The sequence below is a fragment of the Alexandromys fortis genome, unplaced genomic scaffold (genome assembly GCF_014885135.2).
Source record: "Alexandromys fortis isolate MF-2015 unplaced genomic scaffold, M_Fortis_MF-2015_v1.1 scaffold_139, whole genome shotgun sequence".
Taxonomy (NCBI): Eukaryota; Metazoa; Chordata; class Mammalia; order Rodentia; family Cricetidae; genus Alexandromys; species Alexandromys fortis.
The window spans coordinates 3,609,714-3,631,080 of record NW_026068020.1 but is presented as its reverse complement, the minus strand read 5'-3'; the positions used below and the strand labels follow the sequence as shown (position 1 = coordinate 3,631,080).

Genomic DNA, 21,367 nt, shown 5'->3' with positions numbered 1-21,367 from the left:
TCCCCCCTCCCCCTCCCCCCCCCAACATCTCCAGCACACGGTTTGGGGCATGGCACTGCAGCAGGACCTTGTGGAGCGGTGAGCTCATCAGGAGACAGGAGAGACGGGGAACGAGGGAGTCCAGGATGGGACCAGGCTCGTCTTCGTGTGATTCACTCCGAGAGAGGGTGCCCCCACTCTTTGATTACTTCTGCTAGACCCGCTCTCTTGAAGCTGTCAGTGTTTCTCTTTCAGTGTTAGTCTGGGAGACTAAGGTTTCAGTACTCAACTGTGCCCAAACATAGCCTGCGGGGTTTCTACCTCTGTCTTACATGCAAGCACGCTGTCTTTGTAAGAGGTAGTGTACAGGGTGCCACCATGTGCTGATGACAGACACAGACTAAGCTAGTATGCTTTGGAATCGGAAGCAGCGACACCGGGAAATGCTAGAAACAGAAGAGAGTTTCTAGTTCCAGACTGCTGACCCCATCTCCTAGGCTTTAACCCTTAGGACTGGTTTCTAGCCCCTAGAAGGGCACCTAATACAATGTCTTAATGCTGTGATCTGTAGAACCATGTTACAGCAGTAACAGAAGAGAGGGCATCCGGGAATCCAAGGAAGTCACCTCTGAGTCCCAATCCCATGACTTCCGGTGATCCTCAGCCTGAAAACCATCCATTGTAATTTTTTTTAATTAAACTATATATCTTTCTCTGCTCCCCTTTCTTTCCCCTCCCCTTCTACCCTCTCCCATGGTCCCCACACTCCCAATTTACTCAGGAGATCTTGTCTTTTCCACTTCCCATGTAGTTCAGATCCATGTATATCTCGCTTAGTGTCCTCTTTTTTGTCTAGGTTCTCTGAGATTGTGACTTGTAAGCTGGTTTTTCTTTGCTTTATGTCTAAAAGCCACTTATGAGTGAGTACGTATGATATTTGTCTTTCTGGATTTGGGTTACCTCACTCAATATGAGTGAGATGATCCATTGTGATTTTATGTAAAAACCAACTATTCGAGCACAAAGGCCCCTCGCTTTCCCCTTCAGATTTAGTTGTGTGCTAATGCATCATAATAATGGAACAAAATATTTGCTTGGCTTTTTGAATTGGGATTTTCTATACCAACTATACTAAGTCACCCTCCAGCTTTGACCAGAGCCAACCAGGAGAGTCTCGTGTTTGTGTCTTGGCAAAAAGCCAACCCAGTGACCTGGAGCCAGTTGTACATTTCCCATCTGTTCTAGACTGTGACCTCCTCCCCCAAAGACAGAGCCTTTATTTTAGATTGTGACTGCTCTCAGGAGCGGGATTTGGGGTAGCAGGAGGATAAGGTGAGGAGAGATAAAAATACCAATGTGCGAACCGTTGAAGGAATGGCGTTATGGACTACTGAGGGCTGCACGGATGTTGGAGCCTTCTTGAGGACCTGTGAGAATATGCCTTGGAATTGTCCCTGGGGGCAGGAAGCCTGGATCCTAGGGCTGCCTAGCCAAACCTGGTGTGCGGCAATGGGGAGCACCTCTATAAAGGGCACCCAGTGTTTGGAATTATCCTGGCAGCCCCCTGACAGCGGTCTGTCTGCTATGTGATACCCATTATGGTGTGATGTCTCCTGTAGTATGAATTTCTGTAAGGCTTTGTTCCTGACCCCTGAGGGTTACAAGAAATGGAAGTGTATTAGTCGGGGTTCTCTAGAGAAACAAAACTGACAGTATGAATATATATGCATATATATTCATGTATATGAGATTTATTAGAGTGCATTATAGGTTATAGTCTGGCTCTTCCAACAATGGCTGTCTCCCTATGGAAAGCCCAAGAATCCTTATTTTTTCATTCTGTGAGGCTGGCTGTCTCAGCTGGTCTTCAGTATACTCTGGAGTCCCAAAGAAGTAGGCTCTAATGCCAGTGAAGGAATGGCCTTGCTGTCGGGAGTGAGGGCGAGGAGGCAGAGAGAGAGAGCCTCCTTCTTCCATGTTCTTTCTCTAGGCCGCCAGTGGAAGGTGTGGTACAGATTTAAAGGGGGATCTTCCCACCTCGAAGGAACCAGCTTTAGGGTGTGTCTTCCCACTTCAAACAGTTCAGTCTAGAAGGTTCCCTCACTGGCATGCCCGGGTGCTTGGGATTTAGTTTATTCAAGTCGATAACCAAGAATAGGAAATATTTCTGCTCCATCCAATTGACTTGGAGACAGGTGACTCGAAACTATCGCTGTGACAGTGTTGAGGAGAATGTGGGGGAGAGTTAAAGTGTCCAGAGGCTAGAGGAGCCTGCTCTCCCTGCGGGTCACACAGTCCTTGTGATGCCAGACTCGGGGTGCCATTCTGTCTTGTGTTAAAGCACGCAGGCAACTTCCATCTACCGTGTTCAACCTCATCTCTCTCTGATTTCTAGCTCGCTTGATAATCTGGCCAAATTGCTGCTTCACAGAGGCAAGGAGGAAGGCGAGCTGATGAAGACAGCACTAGGTGCCACAGCCAGCTGATGACATCTTGTAACTTCCCATCCCTAGGAGCCAAATGAGCCCGAGCCATGTAGGGCAGGAACTGGGTTTATATCGCGCTAACCCTTCAAGCCTAGTTAATGGGGCTTGTGAGGAAGGAAGGCGGGAATAAACAGACACACAAAACAGGATAGAGACTAAGGCAGAGCCCACCTTCGTGTCTGCACCACCTCTCTGGACAGGTGTGTGCTGGATTACAAGCCTTTCTGTGCCTGCTTCAGTGTGGCCAAAGTCAGAAGGCTGTGGGAGCTAGCCGGCAGGCTAGGTAATGGCTCAGCCCTGTACCGCAGATCGAAAGATCTTCCAAAATGTCTTACAGTCGGACAGAGTGACAAGCAGATTGCCTGTTTGTCAAGTTTGCATTATTTTTAATTTAAAAAAAAAAGTGTGTGCTTAAAAATAGGACATTGCCTGGTGTGGTGGCACACACCTCTAATCCCAACACTCCAAAGGCCAGATACCAGGTCTTAAAAAGAATAAATGCAAATGAAAACAAGGTATTTCCTACAGACTGGAGAGATAGTTGAGTTTGTACAATGCTTATGCTAGAAGCCTAAGAACCCGAGCACCCACGTTCACAGCACCCATGTTTAAAAGGTGGGTGTGGTGTGCGATTGTAATCCCAGCATGGGAGAGTTGGAGATGCGCAGGTGTCTAGGGCTCACTGGCCAATAGCCCTGGCCTCGTTGGTGGTCTCAGTGAGAAACCCTGTCTCAAAAACCAAGGGCAGATCCTAAGGATGACACCTGAGGCTGACCTCTGTCCTCTACGCGCCCCCTTCCCCCACACTAAATGAAAGGAAGGTATTTCTTGCAATGGGGGCGTTGCTTCATCTTCTGGATAAGACTATGGTCATCTCCGAGGAATTTAGACTCGAGGAGTCATTTGGGCGAGATATTCAAAGCACAGACCAGTGCTGTAATTTGATGCAGGTTTGGGGCTCCAAGCAACCCCCCCCACTGGTTTTCCTTTCTGTTTCCGTGTATCTGTTGCGGGGGGTGTGGTGTATTTGAAAGGAATGGTTTGAGATAGCCTATCAGATAAGTGATCCACAAGTCCTTATAAAATATGCTATCCCCCCACCCCACCCCCTTTCCAAGTTGTTCAGCTCTTGACTGGGATTTCTCAACTATGACTGTCACCCCAGCCCTCTGCCCCTCCCCCCTCGAATCTAAAGAGAGAAGAGGACTCTTGGTCCACAATGAGTCAAGCATGGAAAGAATTTGGGTCTCATTGAAAGGCTCAGGCCTGTGGCTGCATTTCTCTCTCCATTGCCTCATACACTGTTGCCAAGGTGAGAGGTTACCAAGGAGTAGATTTGACCTTTAGGGAGCGGTACTCGAGAGGTCAGCTGGCAGCCCCGTTCTGGTGGTCCTTGGTCAGCAGGGGACTGCTCTCCCAGCTGCGCCTGCTGTACTGCTGGCGGGGGAGCTGTCTGGTAGGAGTTGTAGAGGGTGGGGCCAGAGCTCTGTGAAAACTGGCAGCTGCAGGGACCACAAGTGATGTTGTTATCTGATTATCCTGTGCAGCATCCGGGAGGGGCGGGAGGAGGAACTGCACTTTATTCTATGATAGTGCTGGGATTTGAATCCCTGCTCATGGAAAACCCAGGTCTCCAGCACGGTCACCTTTCCTTGGTCTCTGCAGCCCCCTCTGTGTTTCGTTGAGACAGGAACTCTCTCCAGACCCAGCCACAGCTGCCTTCATGTGCTGTAGGCAGGATATTTAACTTTATCCAACTTTGAGGCTTGAGAGGTTGTGTCACCTGTGAGGGCTGACAGAAGGAAGGAAGTACAACCTGGGATGGCATTATGTCCTTGCTTGCAGACATCCGGTCTCGGCAGTCTGCTTTGTCTAGGACTGTTGTCTTTACATTTCGCTCCCCTAATTATCGAGGTTGCAGATGCTCACTTTATACTGCATCGGGTCACAATCCCAGCTCTGTTCTTCCGCGTCCTCCACAAGAAGATGAGATCATTGATGCCCTCCCTGGTCTGCCTCTCCCTGGCCTGCCTCTGTTCCTTTTCCACTCTGTGCTTGGGACACTGGGGACACCTGTCAAGCCGCCTCTGGCTTGCAGAGGACAGTCGCTGAGATGACAGATGGAAAAACACATTCCGGGTTCACTATCCCAGTGACTTCCAAAGTGTCGGCCGGCCCTGTGTGCCATGTTCATTCTCAGGCCTGCCCGTTGACTTCAGAATCGGGAACCTGGACAGGATGGGGGTGGGTATTGGTCTGTGGTACCCAGTTCTTTGCTATATGCCAATGTTCGAGAACCCCAGCCTTGTACAGATGTAAGAAATGAAGTTGTAAGCCCTTGGGGGAAGTTTCTGCTGTGTACTTGGTGCTAAGTGTTGGGTTTCTTCTGTTTCAAAGAAATAAAAGAACAAGGTCCATTCTTCCAAGTGGTTGTGTGTGTGCTTGTTGAAAAGACGGAAGGAAACAAACTCACATTGGAGTTTTCCACATGCTGTGGAGAGAGAGCCTTGTTTTAGCAGGCAGGGAAATGAGCTGATGCCAAACCCACCAGGCTTACCCGAAAGCGCATGTACATGTGTGACTGACAGGCACCAATTCCTCTGTTCCCTTTCCGTACACACATCAAGTCCTGCAGGGGAACTACTCATTCCCAAGATCCCCATGGGTGTTCTTTCTTCGTTGGTTCCCCAGGAAGGTTTCCAGGTCTTAATCAGAGCACAGGCTGCACCCTGCCCGAGGAAGCGGCTCCCTCAGTAGCTTTTAGATGGTGGTAACAGATACAGCAGGTTAGAGACTTCAGCCCCAGGGGAAGGCAGGCAGATTGGGGTACGAGACCACCCTGGGCTACATGAGACCCTTCCTCAGGAAACCGAAAATAAATGAGAACTCTTCCGCTGGTAGCGTCCAGAAGTATGAAGTGGGCCAGACTGTGAGGGCTCTGAGGGAACTGGCCAGTGAGGTGAAGAAGGAAGTCAAAACCTGCACGAACAGTTTTCCAAGAAATGACGAAAACCAAGTGCAAGTGGTTCACCCGCTCCTAGCGCCGGCCGTCCCGAGACTGGGCTAGGGGCTAAGTGCTCAGCTGGGCCCTGGAATCACAGGTCACTCCTGGCCTTCATGGGGGCTGGTGGAGCTGACCTGCCCTTGGAAGGCTTTGGGAGGCACCGTGCCACTGAAGGGGTCAGGACTGCCGCTCTCCTTTGCGAAGGAACCCTGGAGTGCCTTTCCCCTTTCCAGGTTGGAAGCAGCTCAGGATAACTTTGAAGTTGGGTTGGGTAGGCTCTCGTTTCCCGGTGTGGCCACGTCCTCGCCTTTGCGCTTTTTTCTGTCCTCATTGTGCTGGCTGCCCTTGGCACCACCCCTGGCCTCCGGCCCGCACCTGTGGGTGGGGGCCCACTTGCCTCTGGCTTGAGCCCGCGGCCGCCTGGCCCCGTGCCCGTTGCGTAAGTAGCCTGGCATGGAACGGGGGCCTGTAAACATCTCTGGAAAGCCAGGAAACAGGTCTTTCAGCTTTGTGGGCCAGAAGGTCTCTGAAGCTGCCTCACGGTTTAGCACAGAAGCCCTACAGGGGACATTAGCTGACACGTTAACTTCTTATTCAGTAAGATGTCAGGGTAAGGGCGCTGGGTGTGAGCTTCATGTAATGCCCACCTCGCAAAACACTCGTCTTTTGATTCATTCCACTCATCCCCCAACTATTTAAAAATACGTAAGCATCTGGTAGCGTTCAGAAGTATGGAGTGGGCCGGACTGTGAGGGCTCTGAGGGATCTGGCCCGTGAGGTGAAGAAGGAAGTCAAAACCTGGACGCACAGTGGGCCCTACAGAGAGAGATGGCCACATTTGGTTCAGCTCACAGGCTATGCTTGCTCTCGGTGTGGGGCAAAGACTCAGCTGTTTCTGTCTCGTGTATTCATTCTGGAACCTCAGCACTTGCCCACGGGAGGGCGGGGGATACAGGGGCGAGACTTACTTGGACCATAAATGTCTGCTGGAGTTGACAGAACACAGTCCTTGAGGTATATTGACTGGAATAGGGAGCCATGCTTTTCCAGCCTTTCCTGAAGACCTGTAACAGATGAGGTGGGGGAGGACCTTAGCCGTCTCAGGTCTGTCTCCCTCAGCAGCTTCCAGAATAGTAGGGTCCTGTGACCCTCTCCCCTCGTTTTACAGATGAGCCTGTGAGGTGGGGTGAATTATTTGATGTACAGTTTTGACACAGAACCACAATTAACGTTTCTTGCAGTTCTGGTGCCCGGAGTCCAGCATGGGTACGGAGTGGAGGTAGAGGAGGCTCCCTCAAAGGTTGCTGTAAGGGGCTACCCCCCCCCCCGGCCCAGCCTCAGCTCTTGTGGCACCTGGAGGCCTTTGGCCATCACCAGAATCACATCCATTTTTGTAACCATTTGCAGCAAATCACCTGGTTTTACAGATTAGGGCCTTAATCTCATTTTACCTCCTTAGACATTCTCTCTCCAGATGCAGTCACATTCTGAGATACCGAGGCTGGGAATTTGGTGGAGAGGTTACCCAGGAACGTGGAAACAGAGGGACTTGCTAACCATCCTGGAATGGGGTGTGGACAGTCTCTGTCTCTGTGTAGTTTGCTGCTTGAATTTAGTGGGATGGTGGCCGTGAGCTTCATCCGGCCTTCTAGCACTCAGATCGGGTCAAATTCTGAAATTTCATGTCCTCCAGGACCATGAGAGGTGACCAGGGTGGTCTGGACACTCTCTCGTTGGACAGCATGAGAAGATACTGGTGCTTTGAGACTCCTGGAAACAACGCAATGCTGTCCTCTCTGCATTGGGTTTATAGGGAGTTCCCCAAATTCTTCCCAGTGGTGACAGTGATGTTTCTTGAAACATCTGGATTTTATGACGACTCCATCCACTTATGTTAGGTCGTATGGTTATCCTAGGAGTCATGACTGTGATGGGCCCTGGCTCCCTCATCGTATTCTTCCTTTCATTGCGCAGAGACCTTGGGTTTCCAGAGAGGTAGAGCAGGAAGAAGAGAGGTGGGTAGGGGCCATCTGGTTTTGTCGGATGAGCGTAGCAGCCCCCAGGCACCCCTCCCTCCCGTTCCTCAGCCCTGCATTGGCAGGTGGTTAGTGGGGTACCTCTGGGTTGGCCTGGTTTTGCTGTGCTGAGGGTCTTTCCCTTCTTGATTGTAGGGTCTCATAAACTCTCTGATGGGGATTCCCAGTACTGAGGACTTGTTTGACCGAACAAGAACGCCTTGGCTGGCCATTCTCTAGCAAGCCTGACGGCTGGACTGTGGTGCCTGCCTGGTGTCCTGAATGGTCTCTCCCATCAGTCTCCTTTGGGATTGAGGTGTCTCTTTTTTATGAACACTTCTTACATCGTCCACGCCTTTTTGGTGGTTATGTGTCAGGTTGAGTGGTGTTTTTCTGGGGCCCCTGATGTCAGACGCTGCTGGTGTGTTTGCAAGGCCCAGCTCTTTTCTCGTGTGGTATTTTTGGGGGGTCCTCTGCCTCCCACCTTTTGGCACATCTGAGGTTTGTGTTTCCATTGAAGCCCTAGTGGGTGAGGTCTGTGCTCTGAAATCTCAGCATGTGCCCTGGCTACAGAGGGAGGGGTTGTGTGTTACATGGCTGTGGGCCAGGTACACAGATGCTGGTCTGTAATGATTTGGGGCATGGATACGGGTCTGTGTGCATGAGGACTCTTGCGGGTGGAGTGACTTTTGAAGTGGGAAGGTGTCCAGAAGGGACTCTCTCTACCCTGCCCAGGACTACATTCCTATAAATGCCCACAGCTGCACAGCCACCCCGGTTCTCCAAAGAGCTTGGGGTGGATGGTGCCAGGAACTCAAACTGTTAGCCTCACCACATGGTGCATGAAGGTCGAGTCTACCCTTGCTGGTGTGATATGGGATTTCCCCTCTATATGCTGTGAATATGTTTTATTACCATTGGTTAATAAATAATCTTCTTTGGCCTATGGCAGGGCAGAATAAAGCCAGGCAGGAAATATGAACAGAGATCTATAGAGAGAGTAGGCGGAGTCAAAGAGACACCATGTAGCTGCCAAAAGAGAAAGACACTGGAACATTACTGGTAGGGCACAGCTTCGTGGTGATACATAGATTAATAGAAATGGGTTAATTGAAGACATAAGAGCTAGCTACAAATACGCTGAGCCATCAGCGAACAGTATTGTAATTAACATTGTTTTTGTGTGATCATTTGGGTCTGAGCTGCTGGGGTATGGAAGTGCGTGCAGGCTCCGTCTACACTGGCGGTCAATCTTTGGCTGTCTCACTGTATCACCAAGATATCCCCTCCTCCCCAGTATATCAGAAGGGTACCACACTGCTCCCTTGGGTTGGAGTCTGCCTGGGTTCAGTTGCCGCTCAGATAATAGCCAGTGGCAAGAGCAGAAGCAAGGGCAGGCTAGCCCAGTGGGGCTGCTGTGATCCTCGTAGCGGGGCAGCTCTGGGTGGCCCACAGTGATGGATCTGATGTCTGAGCGTCATCTCACCTCACCCCCGCAGGGACCCTACCAACAGAGCCCACTCTCAGACTCTTCTCACACTGCCCTTTCTGTCTCCTAGGGCATCCCTCTGCGCCTGGATGCAAGGCTGCATCTTGGAGTTCTTCCTCTGACACCAGGAGGCCAGCATCCCCCAGCAGGTAAGCAGGCCCTTGATGAAGTCACTGCCCAACAGCAGCAGCATTTGGTGCCTTAGGTGCATGGACCAGTGAGTGTTTGTCACCCATGGAGAGGAGGGAAGGCTCCCAGCACACAAAGCCTAGCCAGAGTAGGGAGCACTAACTTCCGGAAGTTGCTGTCAGAATCTCCCTTCTAGCCCTCTCTTGATGTCCTCCGGCTCACAGTGTGCCCAGCTGGGGAAGCACAGTTGTCTGAAGCTGGCATCTGTGTTATTTCCAGGATGGCCACGTTCCCTCTTACTTTCTGTGAATTCCCATTCATGTCCTGTGGACAGACCTGTGGAGCAGCTTTTTCTCTGGTGGCAGCATAGGGCAGGGCCAGTTACCCGTCCTGCCTTTGCACAAAGGGACTGTTATTCTAACATGAGTTTCCCAAGTCCAGTGTGGAGTGGTTGGTTCCACTGGCCCTGGGGTTATAGATTACCCCCCTTTCCCTTCTGGCTGTCAGCAGGACCACTGTCCCTAGTAGTCACTGGGGGAGGAATTTCCACATTCTATGGAGGTGCCTCGTGTCTTTCCTTGCCCAGTGGAAAGCTCAGAAGGCTGAAAAGGGAGTTTGAGAGACAGCTGCTGGGCCGTGTCATCTTCCATTCTGAAGGATGTACGGGTTTAAATAAAGCCAACCACTGGCTACAGGGGCTAGTTAGGGGTTTTCTTTAAACACACAGAGCCTTCTGTGAAGCCAAGTAAGCTGCATGTTTGTTTCTGTGTCTCTCCCCCTTCTTCTTTGTTTTATCTGTGTTCGAGTCTACACGTGCACTAGGTTAGGGGGAATGCCTGGGTGTCCTGAAGACTACCGCGAAGAATGTGGGCGCTGTCAGTCCCGGGGTCAGCGTTCAAGCTCCTGAGGTAGGCTTGAATGCCCAGGAAGTGGCCTGCAGCAAGGCCTTTCCTTATAAGTGCAGCTCCTTGCCCTGTAGGCGTCCATCTGTTTGGTTTGTGGAAACAAGCTGAGAGCCGTTCACATTCCTCGCGTTCTTTTGGCCTGGCATTGGCCAGAGGGGGGCCAGAGCTTGAAATTACTGTCGGTGGCTGCCCCGTGATTCTCTTTGGATGGACTCAGGGAATCCCAGAGGAAATGGGGGAGGGGGCTGCTTTTCCCTCCTCCACCTCAGACTTTCTGCTCTTGGCTATAGGGTAGAGCCTGGCTGAGCTGGGCCCCATCCTGATCTCTGTTGGAGGAAACTAAAGAGACTGCTCTGTGGCCCCTGTGTTAGAGGCTGGCACCATGACACCCAGTACTTGCCCGGGTGGCATTTGTGCGGTTTGCTTTTGCTGGCACTCTGCGGGATTCACTGGGCCAGCAACATGTCAGGGAAGAGGAAGTTGGAGGAGACGTGCCCTAGGGTGGCTTTGCCATCTCAAATGAGCCAGCGGGACTTGGTGTCTCCCACCTGGGAACTCAAGGAGGTGAGGCAGGCTCTGTTTGCTCACCCTGAGGTCATGCATCTTTGGGTGAAGTTCAGGGACTGGACGTGGTCCTCACAGCTCTCAAAGAGCCCAGCACTCTGAGCTGTGATACCTTGGGGTCAGTGCCTGTGGTTTTTGTTCCAGAGAAACAAATGTCCCATGTTCTTGGTCTTTAAACTCACAGCATGATCGGCCTGAAGGTCGCAGGGATGGAGAGCTCCCCAGGATTTCTATGGCCAGAGTTTCGGTACTGGCTATTTCTGTGGTTTGCTTGGAGCACCTGCAATATAAGCTTAGCCTGGAAATCTTTTTCCCTATGCCCATGCATGTTCCTTTCAAAGGGATGGACCATGTCAGGGTGTACAGTGGTCTGGTCATCCTTGAGAACAGTGTGACTGACCCACGGACCTGTGATTCAGTCCAGGGGTCTTGCTGATAGGTTTTCCTCCAGTTAAAGAACTAAAATGCAGGGAAAATCTGCATTTTACATCTCACAAGTTGCATGTGAGAAATCTCATACACCAACACCAGGAGTAGACAGAATCACCAGTTGAAGAAAGGCTTTTGTTGGGGCTTGAACACTCACAGACCCATGGAGAAAAGAGCCCTCTGGAAAGCAGAGGCAAATTCAGTCTCTTAGGGATGTATTTTGTTTTGTTTAGGTCTCTGAAGTTCTCCCCCCCCGCCCCCGCCCCCAATGTCAGGTTTTCAGGTTAGTCAGTTTGGAGAAAGATAGCTTGGTCGATAGGCCCACAGCTGCTGTGTAACACGTCCTGATCCAGCACTGAACGTGTGGAACCATGCCGTCAGCAGGGCCCGCTGGGTGGGAGACCACTGCCGGCAAGGCCAGACTTTTGTCGCAAGTTTGGAGGGGTAGGGAAGAAGCAGAGATTCCGCCCATCTTTTTCACCTCCCTGTCTGTCTACCAGCGAGTCTACTCCTAGTCTCTCACCTAAGACAGTTAAGAGTGCAGCCCCGCAGGTAAACAGGGAGCCCGAAGTCATGGAGAACCTGAGCCCTTTGCTGCCCTGCCACCCCCAGGCTCCAGAGTGTGGACTTCAGAGCCCTGCAGCTTCCATGACCACTAGTTGTTCTCTGAGGCCCCAGGAACACTACGCACTTCCCTTTTTACCAATGAGCCAAGACGCCGCTGAGAGGGCCTCATTCAGGTTTAGCCCAGAGGCTTATAATGGAATAGCAAAGCCCAGGCCTAGGATTCTCTGGGTTTGTGTGCCCTCATAGCCACCTCCTGCCCACTCACTTCTTTGATGGTACCTGGGAGGCCGCATAAGCCATTGGGCATGTGCCGTATCCCTGGTCCCTTTGCGGACCTGTAGGGAGAACTGCAAAGTAGACATTAACGGGCGAGCTTCATGTTAGCACGGCAAGCGTCTTTAAAAGTCAGATATACAATTAAGAAATTTAATGAAATCTAATGAGGGTTCCTTTGATCCATGGTGATGGGACTTTTTCTTTAGGGGTTCAAGTGAAGCCACTCCGTGCAGCTATCTCCTGTCGGGACATTGTAGAGAGTCACTAACACATATGGGTCTCAAATGCCCCTCAGAGACCCATATGTTGAAGGAAGGCTTGGCCGTCAGCCTGTGTTTGCCACTGGACTGCGACAGAACCGTTAGGGGTGTGGCTTTATGGGAGGAGGTCATGGGCTCACTATTGAGCTGTGTGAATTAGGATCAAGTCACACACAGGGCAGGAGACACTGGCTTTCAGGCTTAGTCATAGTAACTTATGCCCCCAGCCTGACACACCCTGAACCCCATCTGGCCAGGTGACAGTCAAGTGCGGAGTCTCTCTCTGGATGCCCGTGGGTCTGTCTGGGGTCAGGTGTGATCTCGTAGTTTCTGGCAGGTGATTTAAGAGGCTCATGGCCCACAGTGTCTCCGGGAGGCCGTTCTTGGTGTCTTCCAAAACCCCTGCCTTGAAATAGCCATGAAGTCTGTGTGTCTTCATTCGAGAAGGGACTTCAGCTGAAGGTGGCCAAGGTCAGCAGCTGTGAAGGGGGTCCTGGGGAACCAGGAGCGGGAAAGGAGCCTAAGTCTGCTCACGGCTTCTAAGTGGTCCTGATGGCCTCTTCACCTTCCTCCAAGCAGGTGTGGCCCTGGGGACAAGTGAGACATTCTTATCTTACTTAAGACTTTGGGGGGGAGCAAAGGAAGGAACGTCCCAGTGTTGTTTATAATGAGGGCTTTGGAATGTCTTGATGAAATACACTTGGATTTGGAAGGCCCTTCCCGTCCAATCAGAGAAGCTCACTCACTCTCCAGCCCCTTTCCTAGAGTCCCCGAGCAGACTGACATTCAGAAAAAGCCCTTGGACGGTATGTACAGCTCCCTTGGTAGTCACAGGGGTGGGGAATGAGACCTAGGACTCCCTCAGGCTATCCTGTCCTGTACCTCAGTGTCATATTGACTGCATCCTGCCTACATCTTCCCATATGCTCCCCTGCAGCCGTGCGTGGTTCCTAGTACCTGATACAGGGTGAGCGCTGTTTAGTTTACACAGTGTCTTCTAGAGGAGGTAACGGTCAGGAAAGACTCTGTCCACTTTTGCTGCAGGCAATTGATTTAATTCTACGTCTGTGTGGGTATATATAAATGTGAGTTCTGGTGCCTTTGGAATCCAGAAGAGGGGGCTGGGTTCCCCTAGAATTTTGATGATATCGACTCCTTCCAGGTCCCCTTGGACCACCACTACCACATCCAACTTCATGTCCTCTTCTTTTTTTTTATAACCTACTGAGTCTAGTCGGTGCTGTCTATGTGCGCAGAAGTGTGAGACCAGTCCCTGGGGCATGTCCAACCTGCCAGTAGAGGTGACCGCAATTCCTGGGAATCCATGGGTGCTCTAAGTGATGCCCCAGCGTTTTACACTACCCCTCCCCATTCTCCTGCTCATACATTCTTGCTCCCCCTCTCTTCGACCTTGAGGAAGACTGATGTAAATGACTGAATTCTCACAGCCGGTTAGTCTCAGCACATTGACCAGTCACGGAGTCTCTGAGTTAACCTCTGCCCCAGACACTTTTTTTTTTTTGTCTAAATATTTTCACTGTGGTGTTTGAATTCATGGATGCAGGAGCTCTGGTAAGAAAGACAGTCTGTTTTTATTTACTTAGCTAGTCCAGCTTTGAACCGGCTATGTTGCCAAGGATGATTTTGGACTCCCGATTCTCCTGCCTCCACCTCCGGAGTGCTGTGTTTATATAGTCATGGACACCACGATGACTGGTTTATGCAGAACTGGGGACCAGTGATTGAAGCCATGGCTTTGTGAATGCTAGGCAAACACTCCGTCAGCCGTCAGCTAAGCTGCGTACTCAGCCCTGTGTGTCGTTCTTGACTTTTTAAAATTATTCGCGTAAAGAATTTATAACTGATCTTCTCAGAGCTGGGTGTGACAGCACATACCTATAAGCTCAACATTTGACAGAGTCAGGAGGATCTCTGCCATTTCAGGCAGGTCGGGTTACGTAGTAAGACTCTGTCTCAGAAACAAAACAAACAGCTGTCCTCAAAGCACGGGCATTTTTTTGGTTCTAGCCATGCTGGCATTTGCATTAAATTAGTGTATATTTACATAGATTAATTTAGCATTTGCATAGATTGGTTTCCCCAACAGTACACATGAAGCCAGGGTCCGGGAAGATTCTCAAAGAACAGGGACGATTGAATGTGTGCTCAGACCCGATGGAGAGGAAAGGGACTGGGCAGTAGGAGAGATCCAGAGTCTGAACACAGCAGGGCCTGGGAGCCGGACCTTGAGCAAGGTTGCCCTTCAGGAATTGCAGAATCACAGTCACCCTCGCCTGTGCATCCTGTCACCAGGTCTCTGCTTCTCACTCAAGGAACGCCTGACCAGGGGTTGCTGCCAGCCCTTGCACAGATATTCTTTGTGGGACGCGGCCCTGGCCACTGGGGATTTCTCAGTAAAGGACAAACTTGGACTTGTCACTCCTGCAGTGTGGTCTGCTGTCTTGGTGTGTGGCACCCAGCTGTGACTGTCATTTTACCTTGGACAGAGACAGGGGCTGGAGCCACAGAGCCGCACTGCACTCACTGACAGTGAAGAAGCGGAGATCTGAAGCGGGTAGCTTGTCCAAAAGTCTCTTTGAGGGGTCACCGCTCCTGCCCCTGTCCAGTGCCCTGCCGGTGTTGCCAGCAGCCCTGGACTGCACACTCAGTGAGCACATCTGTTCCCTTTCCCTTGACATTGCTCACACTCTGTCCACACTCACCCTAGGGTGGCTCACAGTGGCTCCGAAACTCCTACTGTTCCTGCAAATTTTCACAGATACAGTGATTTTTCTGCACACCTTTGCCAGATTCTTTTTTTTTTTAAGTTTAAATGCTTATTTTATTTATTTTTGTGTCTGTGGCTGTTTTGCGTTTTGTGTCTGTACAGCATGTAAGTGCAGTGCTCCCGTGGCCAAAAGAGGATGTCAAGCAGATCTCCCTGGTCTGGAGTTAAAGATGCTTGTGAGCTGATGTGTGGCCTGGGTTTTTTGGAAGAGTAGCCAGTGCTCTTAATTGCTAGCCCCCTTTACCAGATTCTTGAAGGACTGGCTATAAAATTAGCTAATAGCCTGGTCTTGGAAGAAAGCCTCCCAAGCAGGCTTTGGAACTTAGCTGAACATGATCTCATGTCTCCCAGAAGCCACTGAAAGAGATCATCATCAAGCTTGAATCCTTGATAGATTTTATTTCTTTGGCATTTTAAAGCCCTTATGTTAATTTGCTCACATTTGGAACCACCCGCCTTGTGAATCCCTGTGGAACTTGTTTGTCCTCGAATGTGGAGGTACTTTCCAGCGATGAATGCAAGCCCAAGAAGCAGGTCCTGAACAGGTGACAGGCAGAGGTTCCTCTGAGCTGACTGAACTCTTGGCGCTGAGGTGGTGGAGTGTCATTTGAGGGGACTTGCCAAGGAGGTGGGTTAGAAGTGATGTTCTCTTCCGACTCGACAAGGAAAACGTGCGGAGACAGCCCAGGCTGTTCAGTGCTGAGAAACTCCTCTGCTGTTGGTTGATGATTTTGGTCCAGTAGGCTTGTCTCCCTTGATCCTCTCAAGGCCAGGTGGCTTGGGCCAAGCGTTCGTTCATGCTGCCCTCATGAGGTATGAGGTACTTGTGCCTTCAGGTTGAACAGCAATTAAACCGAAGGTCGGCAGCTGGGAGAGATCCATCCAGACTGAGTCATCGGGACTCAGCACCATTACCCAGGATCCCTCAAATATCCATGAGCTCACATGTTGCCAAGCCAAAGAAGGTTCTGGAATGGCCCAGCTCAAGAAGAAATTGCCTGGCAGTAGCAGAATGCAGAGAGGGTGTGCTCCTGTGGCATGCTGAGCACCTCTCTCCTGCGTGGCTCTGAGCTCTTGGTCTCAGGAGAGCTTGGCTTCTTGCAGAGTGGCCTGCATCCACATCACCGTGGAATCCTTGACTCCACCTGGGTGCCAAGTTTCGGTGGATTGTTGAGCTTGGCCTAACTCCAGATAACACCTGGAAATTCTTCCAGTGTGGCATACGAGTGGACTTCAAATTGAATACCCCGAGGGTTTTTTTTGGACACCCACCTCCCTCTGGACAGCCCACGACTGCCATGTGGGCCTGCTCGGTCTTCAGTGGTGGTCCTGAAAGCTCCCGGGGGCCAAGGACAGCTGACTGGCAGAACTGTGCTCTGGCTGGGACCTTGGGGACCTGGGAGTCTCCAGGCTTGGGCTGTAGGTGTCAGAAGACTACTTGACAGACGGGGCAGCATCCCCACTGAGCAGCTGGATGTGTGGTTGCTGAGAAAGACCTCTACCCTCCGACCTCACTTCTCCCCTTTATCCCACTTCCCAAATGCTTCTGGGGGTGAAGGCTAGATCTGAACTCAGACCTTGGCCTCTGGCACTGAGTGGCTCCAATGACCTGCCATGCCTTAGTTTGCTCCTCTAAGACAGGAGTGAGGAGCTCAGCTCTGAGTGGACCCACACCCAGGTGAGACGAACCTCGAGTAAAAAGACATTGCACCCACAGTGGGGTGACAAGATGCCGGAGGCTGCCCCTCTTAAATGTCTGTATCAAGGGGGCGCTAGGCCAGACACCTGTCCTTCTCTAAGCTGGGGTCAGAGTTTGCTCAGCCTTTGAATTGGTTTTATAGGATCCTGGAAAGCATGCGCAAGAGCTGCAGGAATCTCTTCCCTGTTCGTAGTGTGTTGCTCCAGGGACGCCATCAGACACTATGACTTTCTGTTGGTACCTCTAACCAGCTGCTGCTTGTCGGTGATACCCTAGGGACGCTTGCCTCCACCTCCTGCATTCAGCATTTTCTCTTCGTAGGGCCACCTCTGTATCCGGCCACAAGTTTTCTTTCTGCTCAGCTCTGCCTCGATCCTGACAGCAGTCGTTCTCTCACTGCCCACGTTTCTCGGTCCAGGCAACTTATCAGACCATTCTTCATGTGTGTACATCCATGGACAGACAGTCACTAACCCATCACGGTCCTGGCGGCATGGCACCTCCTCAGAGTCACCATGTTGACCATCTAAAAGTGCTGGCCAGTGTGGTCACAATGTAACCACCGTTTCCCGCCAGCACATTTACAGGCACTCCCGGAGGTGATGCCGCAGGTACTCCCACTCTGTTCAGGATAGCTGCTTGCTCTGCTGACCCCATCTCATTGCCTTGGGATGTCACAGCTCCGCGACTGGTTTATCAGATGCACTCTGTTGAAAGCTGTTAAAAGTATATGGAGTGAAGAGGGTTCACTGTGCTTTTTGCTTACACTGGGTGTTCCAGGACGGTCTGAGTCAAAGAACATTTGAGAATACATTCTGCATCCGCCTGCAACTTCCGGTGAGTGCATTCTTCCCCTTCGCTTGCCTGTTGGAGATTTAGTTATATTATGGTGTGCATGGGCATTTCATTTCTTTCTATGGCTGAATAATAGTTGGTCTGTTCCTTCTTCCGTGACCATTGGGGTCATTTTTACCTCTTGGCAGTGGTGAATGATGTAGAATAAGTTGTTTCTTTTTATTTCTGAAGCTGATTTCTCACATCCAAGCTCTCCGAGATCCTTAGCCATTAACCCCTGCGACCTCCCCCATCCCTGACTCTAGCCTGTCATGAATCCCCAAGCCCTCAGCTTGGTCTGCTGGTGAACTCCAGCTGTCCTGTGAACCACGTGGGTCAGTCACCCATCCTTTGCCGCTGTCCCCAGCTACTGTGTGTGACACAGTAGTGCCCAGCAGCCATCTCCTAGGGAGCCTCGGGGGTGCTAGGACAACCAAGACTGTCCACGTGTGCCCCCGAGGTGACTCACACAGGAAGCTGGTGAGGAAACAACCTTCTGGACATCCTTTAAGCTGTGACAGCTGAGTCTACCCTGGGAACCTTGCTGCTCCTGCTGTGAGTTCATTTGAAAACACTTCCCAGGCTGCTGGGCCTCTGGAAGTGGGGGGAGAGGGGGAAGGAATCATGGCAGGCTCCTTTCAGCCACACCTGGGGATACCTGGGGATCCCTGTCTCCTGTAGCTAATCCCCCCTCCCTGTCCCCTTCATCATCCCCACCACCCCACCCACATTTTGCACATCGTTCCTTTCCCGTTGGGCCTTGATGATGGCTGTTCTTGTCCTAGTATTGAGTGATATCCTCCAAGGTGGATCTGAGAGCTGCACCCTCAGTCCATCACCAGCCTGGACTCCGCAGCAGGCTAGGCCAGTCTTCTGCCTAAGTGTTGAGACTTCAGAAGTTGACACACGTCTTCTTTCAGGAAGGAAGAGAAAAGGGCGAGTGTGTTATGAGGGTTAAAATGAGCCCATCTCTGACACCAGTCAACATAGGACATCCAGGACCCCCTACTGGGTCGCCAGGTACCCCACTTGTTTGTAGCTTCCGCTGGAATCCCACTGTCTGTCCACTCTGTGCCCCTGGCCATAGAGACACCTCCGGTTAGAAGCAGGCTTTAGCCTTTGCAGTTGTTGAACGCCAACTGCTAATCCTCGCCGCAGCCACCTGTCCTGGCCCTGGTGCTTGGAGGGCTGCTGCATAGAGAAGCTGAATGTGATGCTGATGTTGTGCTCAGAGCATGTGCAAAGTTTATGGTGCAAAGGAAAAAGGGACACTTAGGGCAGACAGGTGGAGAGCCGCCTGGTGTCCTGCCTGACCTCCTGCAGGGCAAGTGCCTGTATTCAGTTCATTTAGGGCTGCTTGCTTCCCAACTCTGATCCAACCCCCTGTGAAGAGACAGGCTGACCAGGATGGACATGGGGGTGGAACTCTTGAAGGCAAGCAGGAGAGGGAAGTCCCCAAAGGAAGACGAGGGCTCCTCAGCCAGGGATGAGGAGAAGAGGAAGTGCCCCGGGAAGATGGCCTTGCACCTCCAAATGTCCCCTGACCCTCCTCTCCATTCTCACTAGGCCTAAGGTGGACACTTGGTTCAGAAAGGCAGGAAAGAGGATGTTTGTGAGCCTGGAGGAAGGAGATTTCCAGTTAGACTGCAGGGCTGGGCCAGCCAACCGGTGGGAGGGAGGCCTTGCTGCCGCGGGAGCTGGCGAGCTTCCAGCTACCCAGAGGGCCCCAGAGAAGGGTCTAATGGAGCCAGTCCGAGGTCTGAGAGGACCACAGGTCCTAAGCAAAGGACCGATTTGCAGCTGACAGAGGTGGAGCCACTTTTAAGTGTTGCTCCTTTGGTGGCTGCATCTCTGCTGGACCCATTGCCACCCCTGTCGTGTATAGCCCTGTTCCTTAGGCAGCACTTTAAAGCTACAGACAGAGAAGCTTTGAGAAACTGCCCTGTGCCCTCTGGCTCTAGGTCACCCTGGCCCTAGTCCCAGGAACCTCTCCCCTTGTTCCTTTCCATAAGAATTGTAAGAAAACAAGTCAAGATTCCCAGAAGGCCCCAGGCCTGGCTGAGCCCATTGTCCCAGGAAAACCTGTCAGGTAGGTTACCCATCACTTACCTCTGCTGTGTTCCAGTCGGTGGCAGGCAGATTCCCACAGAGATCACTTTGTGCCTTGACTCTGAGGAGAGAAGAGAAAGCACGGAAGTGCCTGTCCGTTTACCAAATCCTGCTCGCCACAATCTTTTCACCCAATGAGGTAGGTTCAGTGGATCAGGGACCACTGGAGGGACCAGCTTGAATTTCTCTCTTCCGGGCCTGGAAGTCAGCTGATTTGCGTGAGACTTGTGTTCCCTTAGCTGTGAGCGCAAGCCTTTACAGCTGACCTTTTGCAGCACCTGTTTAAATAGAACCGGTTCCTTTAGAATCCACCAATCTCTGGAGCATTTTAAAACCTAAGCACTTTAAGGCCTGTTGCTTGGGGGGGAAGGGAGGGGTCGGACGGACCCTAGAGGGTTGCCTGGCCCTTCAGCCACACGACAGATGGAAAGCTTCTGCAAGCTGCCCTTCCTGTGCAGGGAGCCACCAGGCCAGGCTCCCTGCTCCCTGTTACCGCTCAGCTTGGCCTGCTTCTGTGCCTATGGGATTGGGGGAGTGAGGTCTCAGTAGTGGGGGTCCTGCGGTGGCTCATCTGTGGATGTATGAGTCTGTAGCATAGGGTGGCCATGGTATTTATGCAGATCAGCACACAGAAGCTCGTGGGGTAGAGAGTTCAGCACACACCCACCTTGCAGCTGTTTGCTTTAGCAGTTAGTTGTGTTTGGGGTGCTGTTCAGTTGTAGGGTGCTTGAGCTAGTGTGTGCGAGGTGCTAAGTTCTATCTCTAATTCTGGAAAAAAAAAACATTTAGTTTCCTGTTTTGTTCCGGTTCGTAAATCCAGTCAGTCTCAGAGTAAATATTCTGGGGGGGGGGGAGATTCTACTGTGCTGAGTTTTATCCTGGTCGTTATTCCCTGAATAATACAACCTAATAACATTTAAAGGGTACTAGAAGGCGTGTATAGGGTGTATGTAAACATCACACCATTTTAGCTAGGGGTCTTGAGTGCCTGCCAAGTCCCGGGACCGGCACCCTAAGATGCCAAGGGAAGACTAAACCTTAGCAGAAATGCATTCTCTCATAACCGGGTGCCTAGACATTTACATTGGAGATATTGACAGGGTCCCCCTCCCTCTCAGAAATCCTGGGGAACCTCTGTGCCTCTGCCTTTTACTGGCTTCTGCTGGCCGCAGATGATGGCCCTCAGTGGCCTCCAGGGCTTGTGGCTGCATCCCTCTGATTTCTGTCTCCATCCTCACCTTGAGATCCCCGTTCCCTCTCTGCGTCGAAAGCTCTTTTTTCTTAAAGGGACGCCAGTGAGTGGGAGGGCCCATCAGAATGAACTTGACTGAAGTTGACCAAGACAAATTTCCAAGTAGGCTCACATGCACAGCCCACAGAGTGCTGTGGACCTATGGGTGAGGAGGCACAGGACAGCTCCTGAGTGTGGCTTTGCTCTTTGGTGTCATCTGTACTGTGGCTTCCGCCAGGCTGGGAGAAGTCCCGGGCTTTGCTTTACTCTCTGCTGTGTCTGGTAGATGCCCGGTCCAGCTGCTGTGACTTCAGTGAGCCTCCACTTTCGACAGTCTTCTGAGACATCTTTAGAGCCTGTCCCACACAGGAGCTAATCAGCTGGGCACACAAGCACTCCTGATCTGAGGAGGTGTTAGGATCACCCACAGCCGCTAGACTTCCATGTGTTGTTTGCTGGGGGGTTGGTGCTAAGTCCCAGGTGTTATGGTGGGTGCTGGAGCCCGAAGAGCCCACAGCTCCTGCTGTGGTGAGAGAGCCGTGGAGTGAAATCAGCAGATCCAATGAGGTCCTTTTATAGTAAAGCACAGGGCACAGGGGCAGG

At 51.5% G+C, this 21,367-nt stretch overlaps 1 protein-coding gene across 4 annotated transcripts in view; it reads left to right on the top strand.

The window, feature by feature from the left end:
• Nucleotides 1-21,367, top strand: part of Sh3bp4 (SH3 domain binding protein 4) — an 81,893-nt gene that overhangs the window by 24,344 nt on the left and 36,182 nt on the right. For 3 of the 4 annotated variants that reach the window (XM_050163083.1, XM_050163084.1, XM_050163085.1), the window contains one exon: nucleotides 9,044-9,122. The gene's annotated coding sequence lies outside the window, so the exon portion shown is untranslated. Of the gene's footprint in view, nucleotides 1-9,043; nucleotides 9,123-19,575; nucleotides 19,673-21,367 lie in introns of those variants that run through there. The other variant, XM_050163087.1, reaches the window with a different exon arrangement.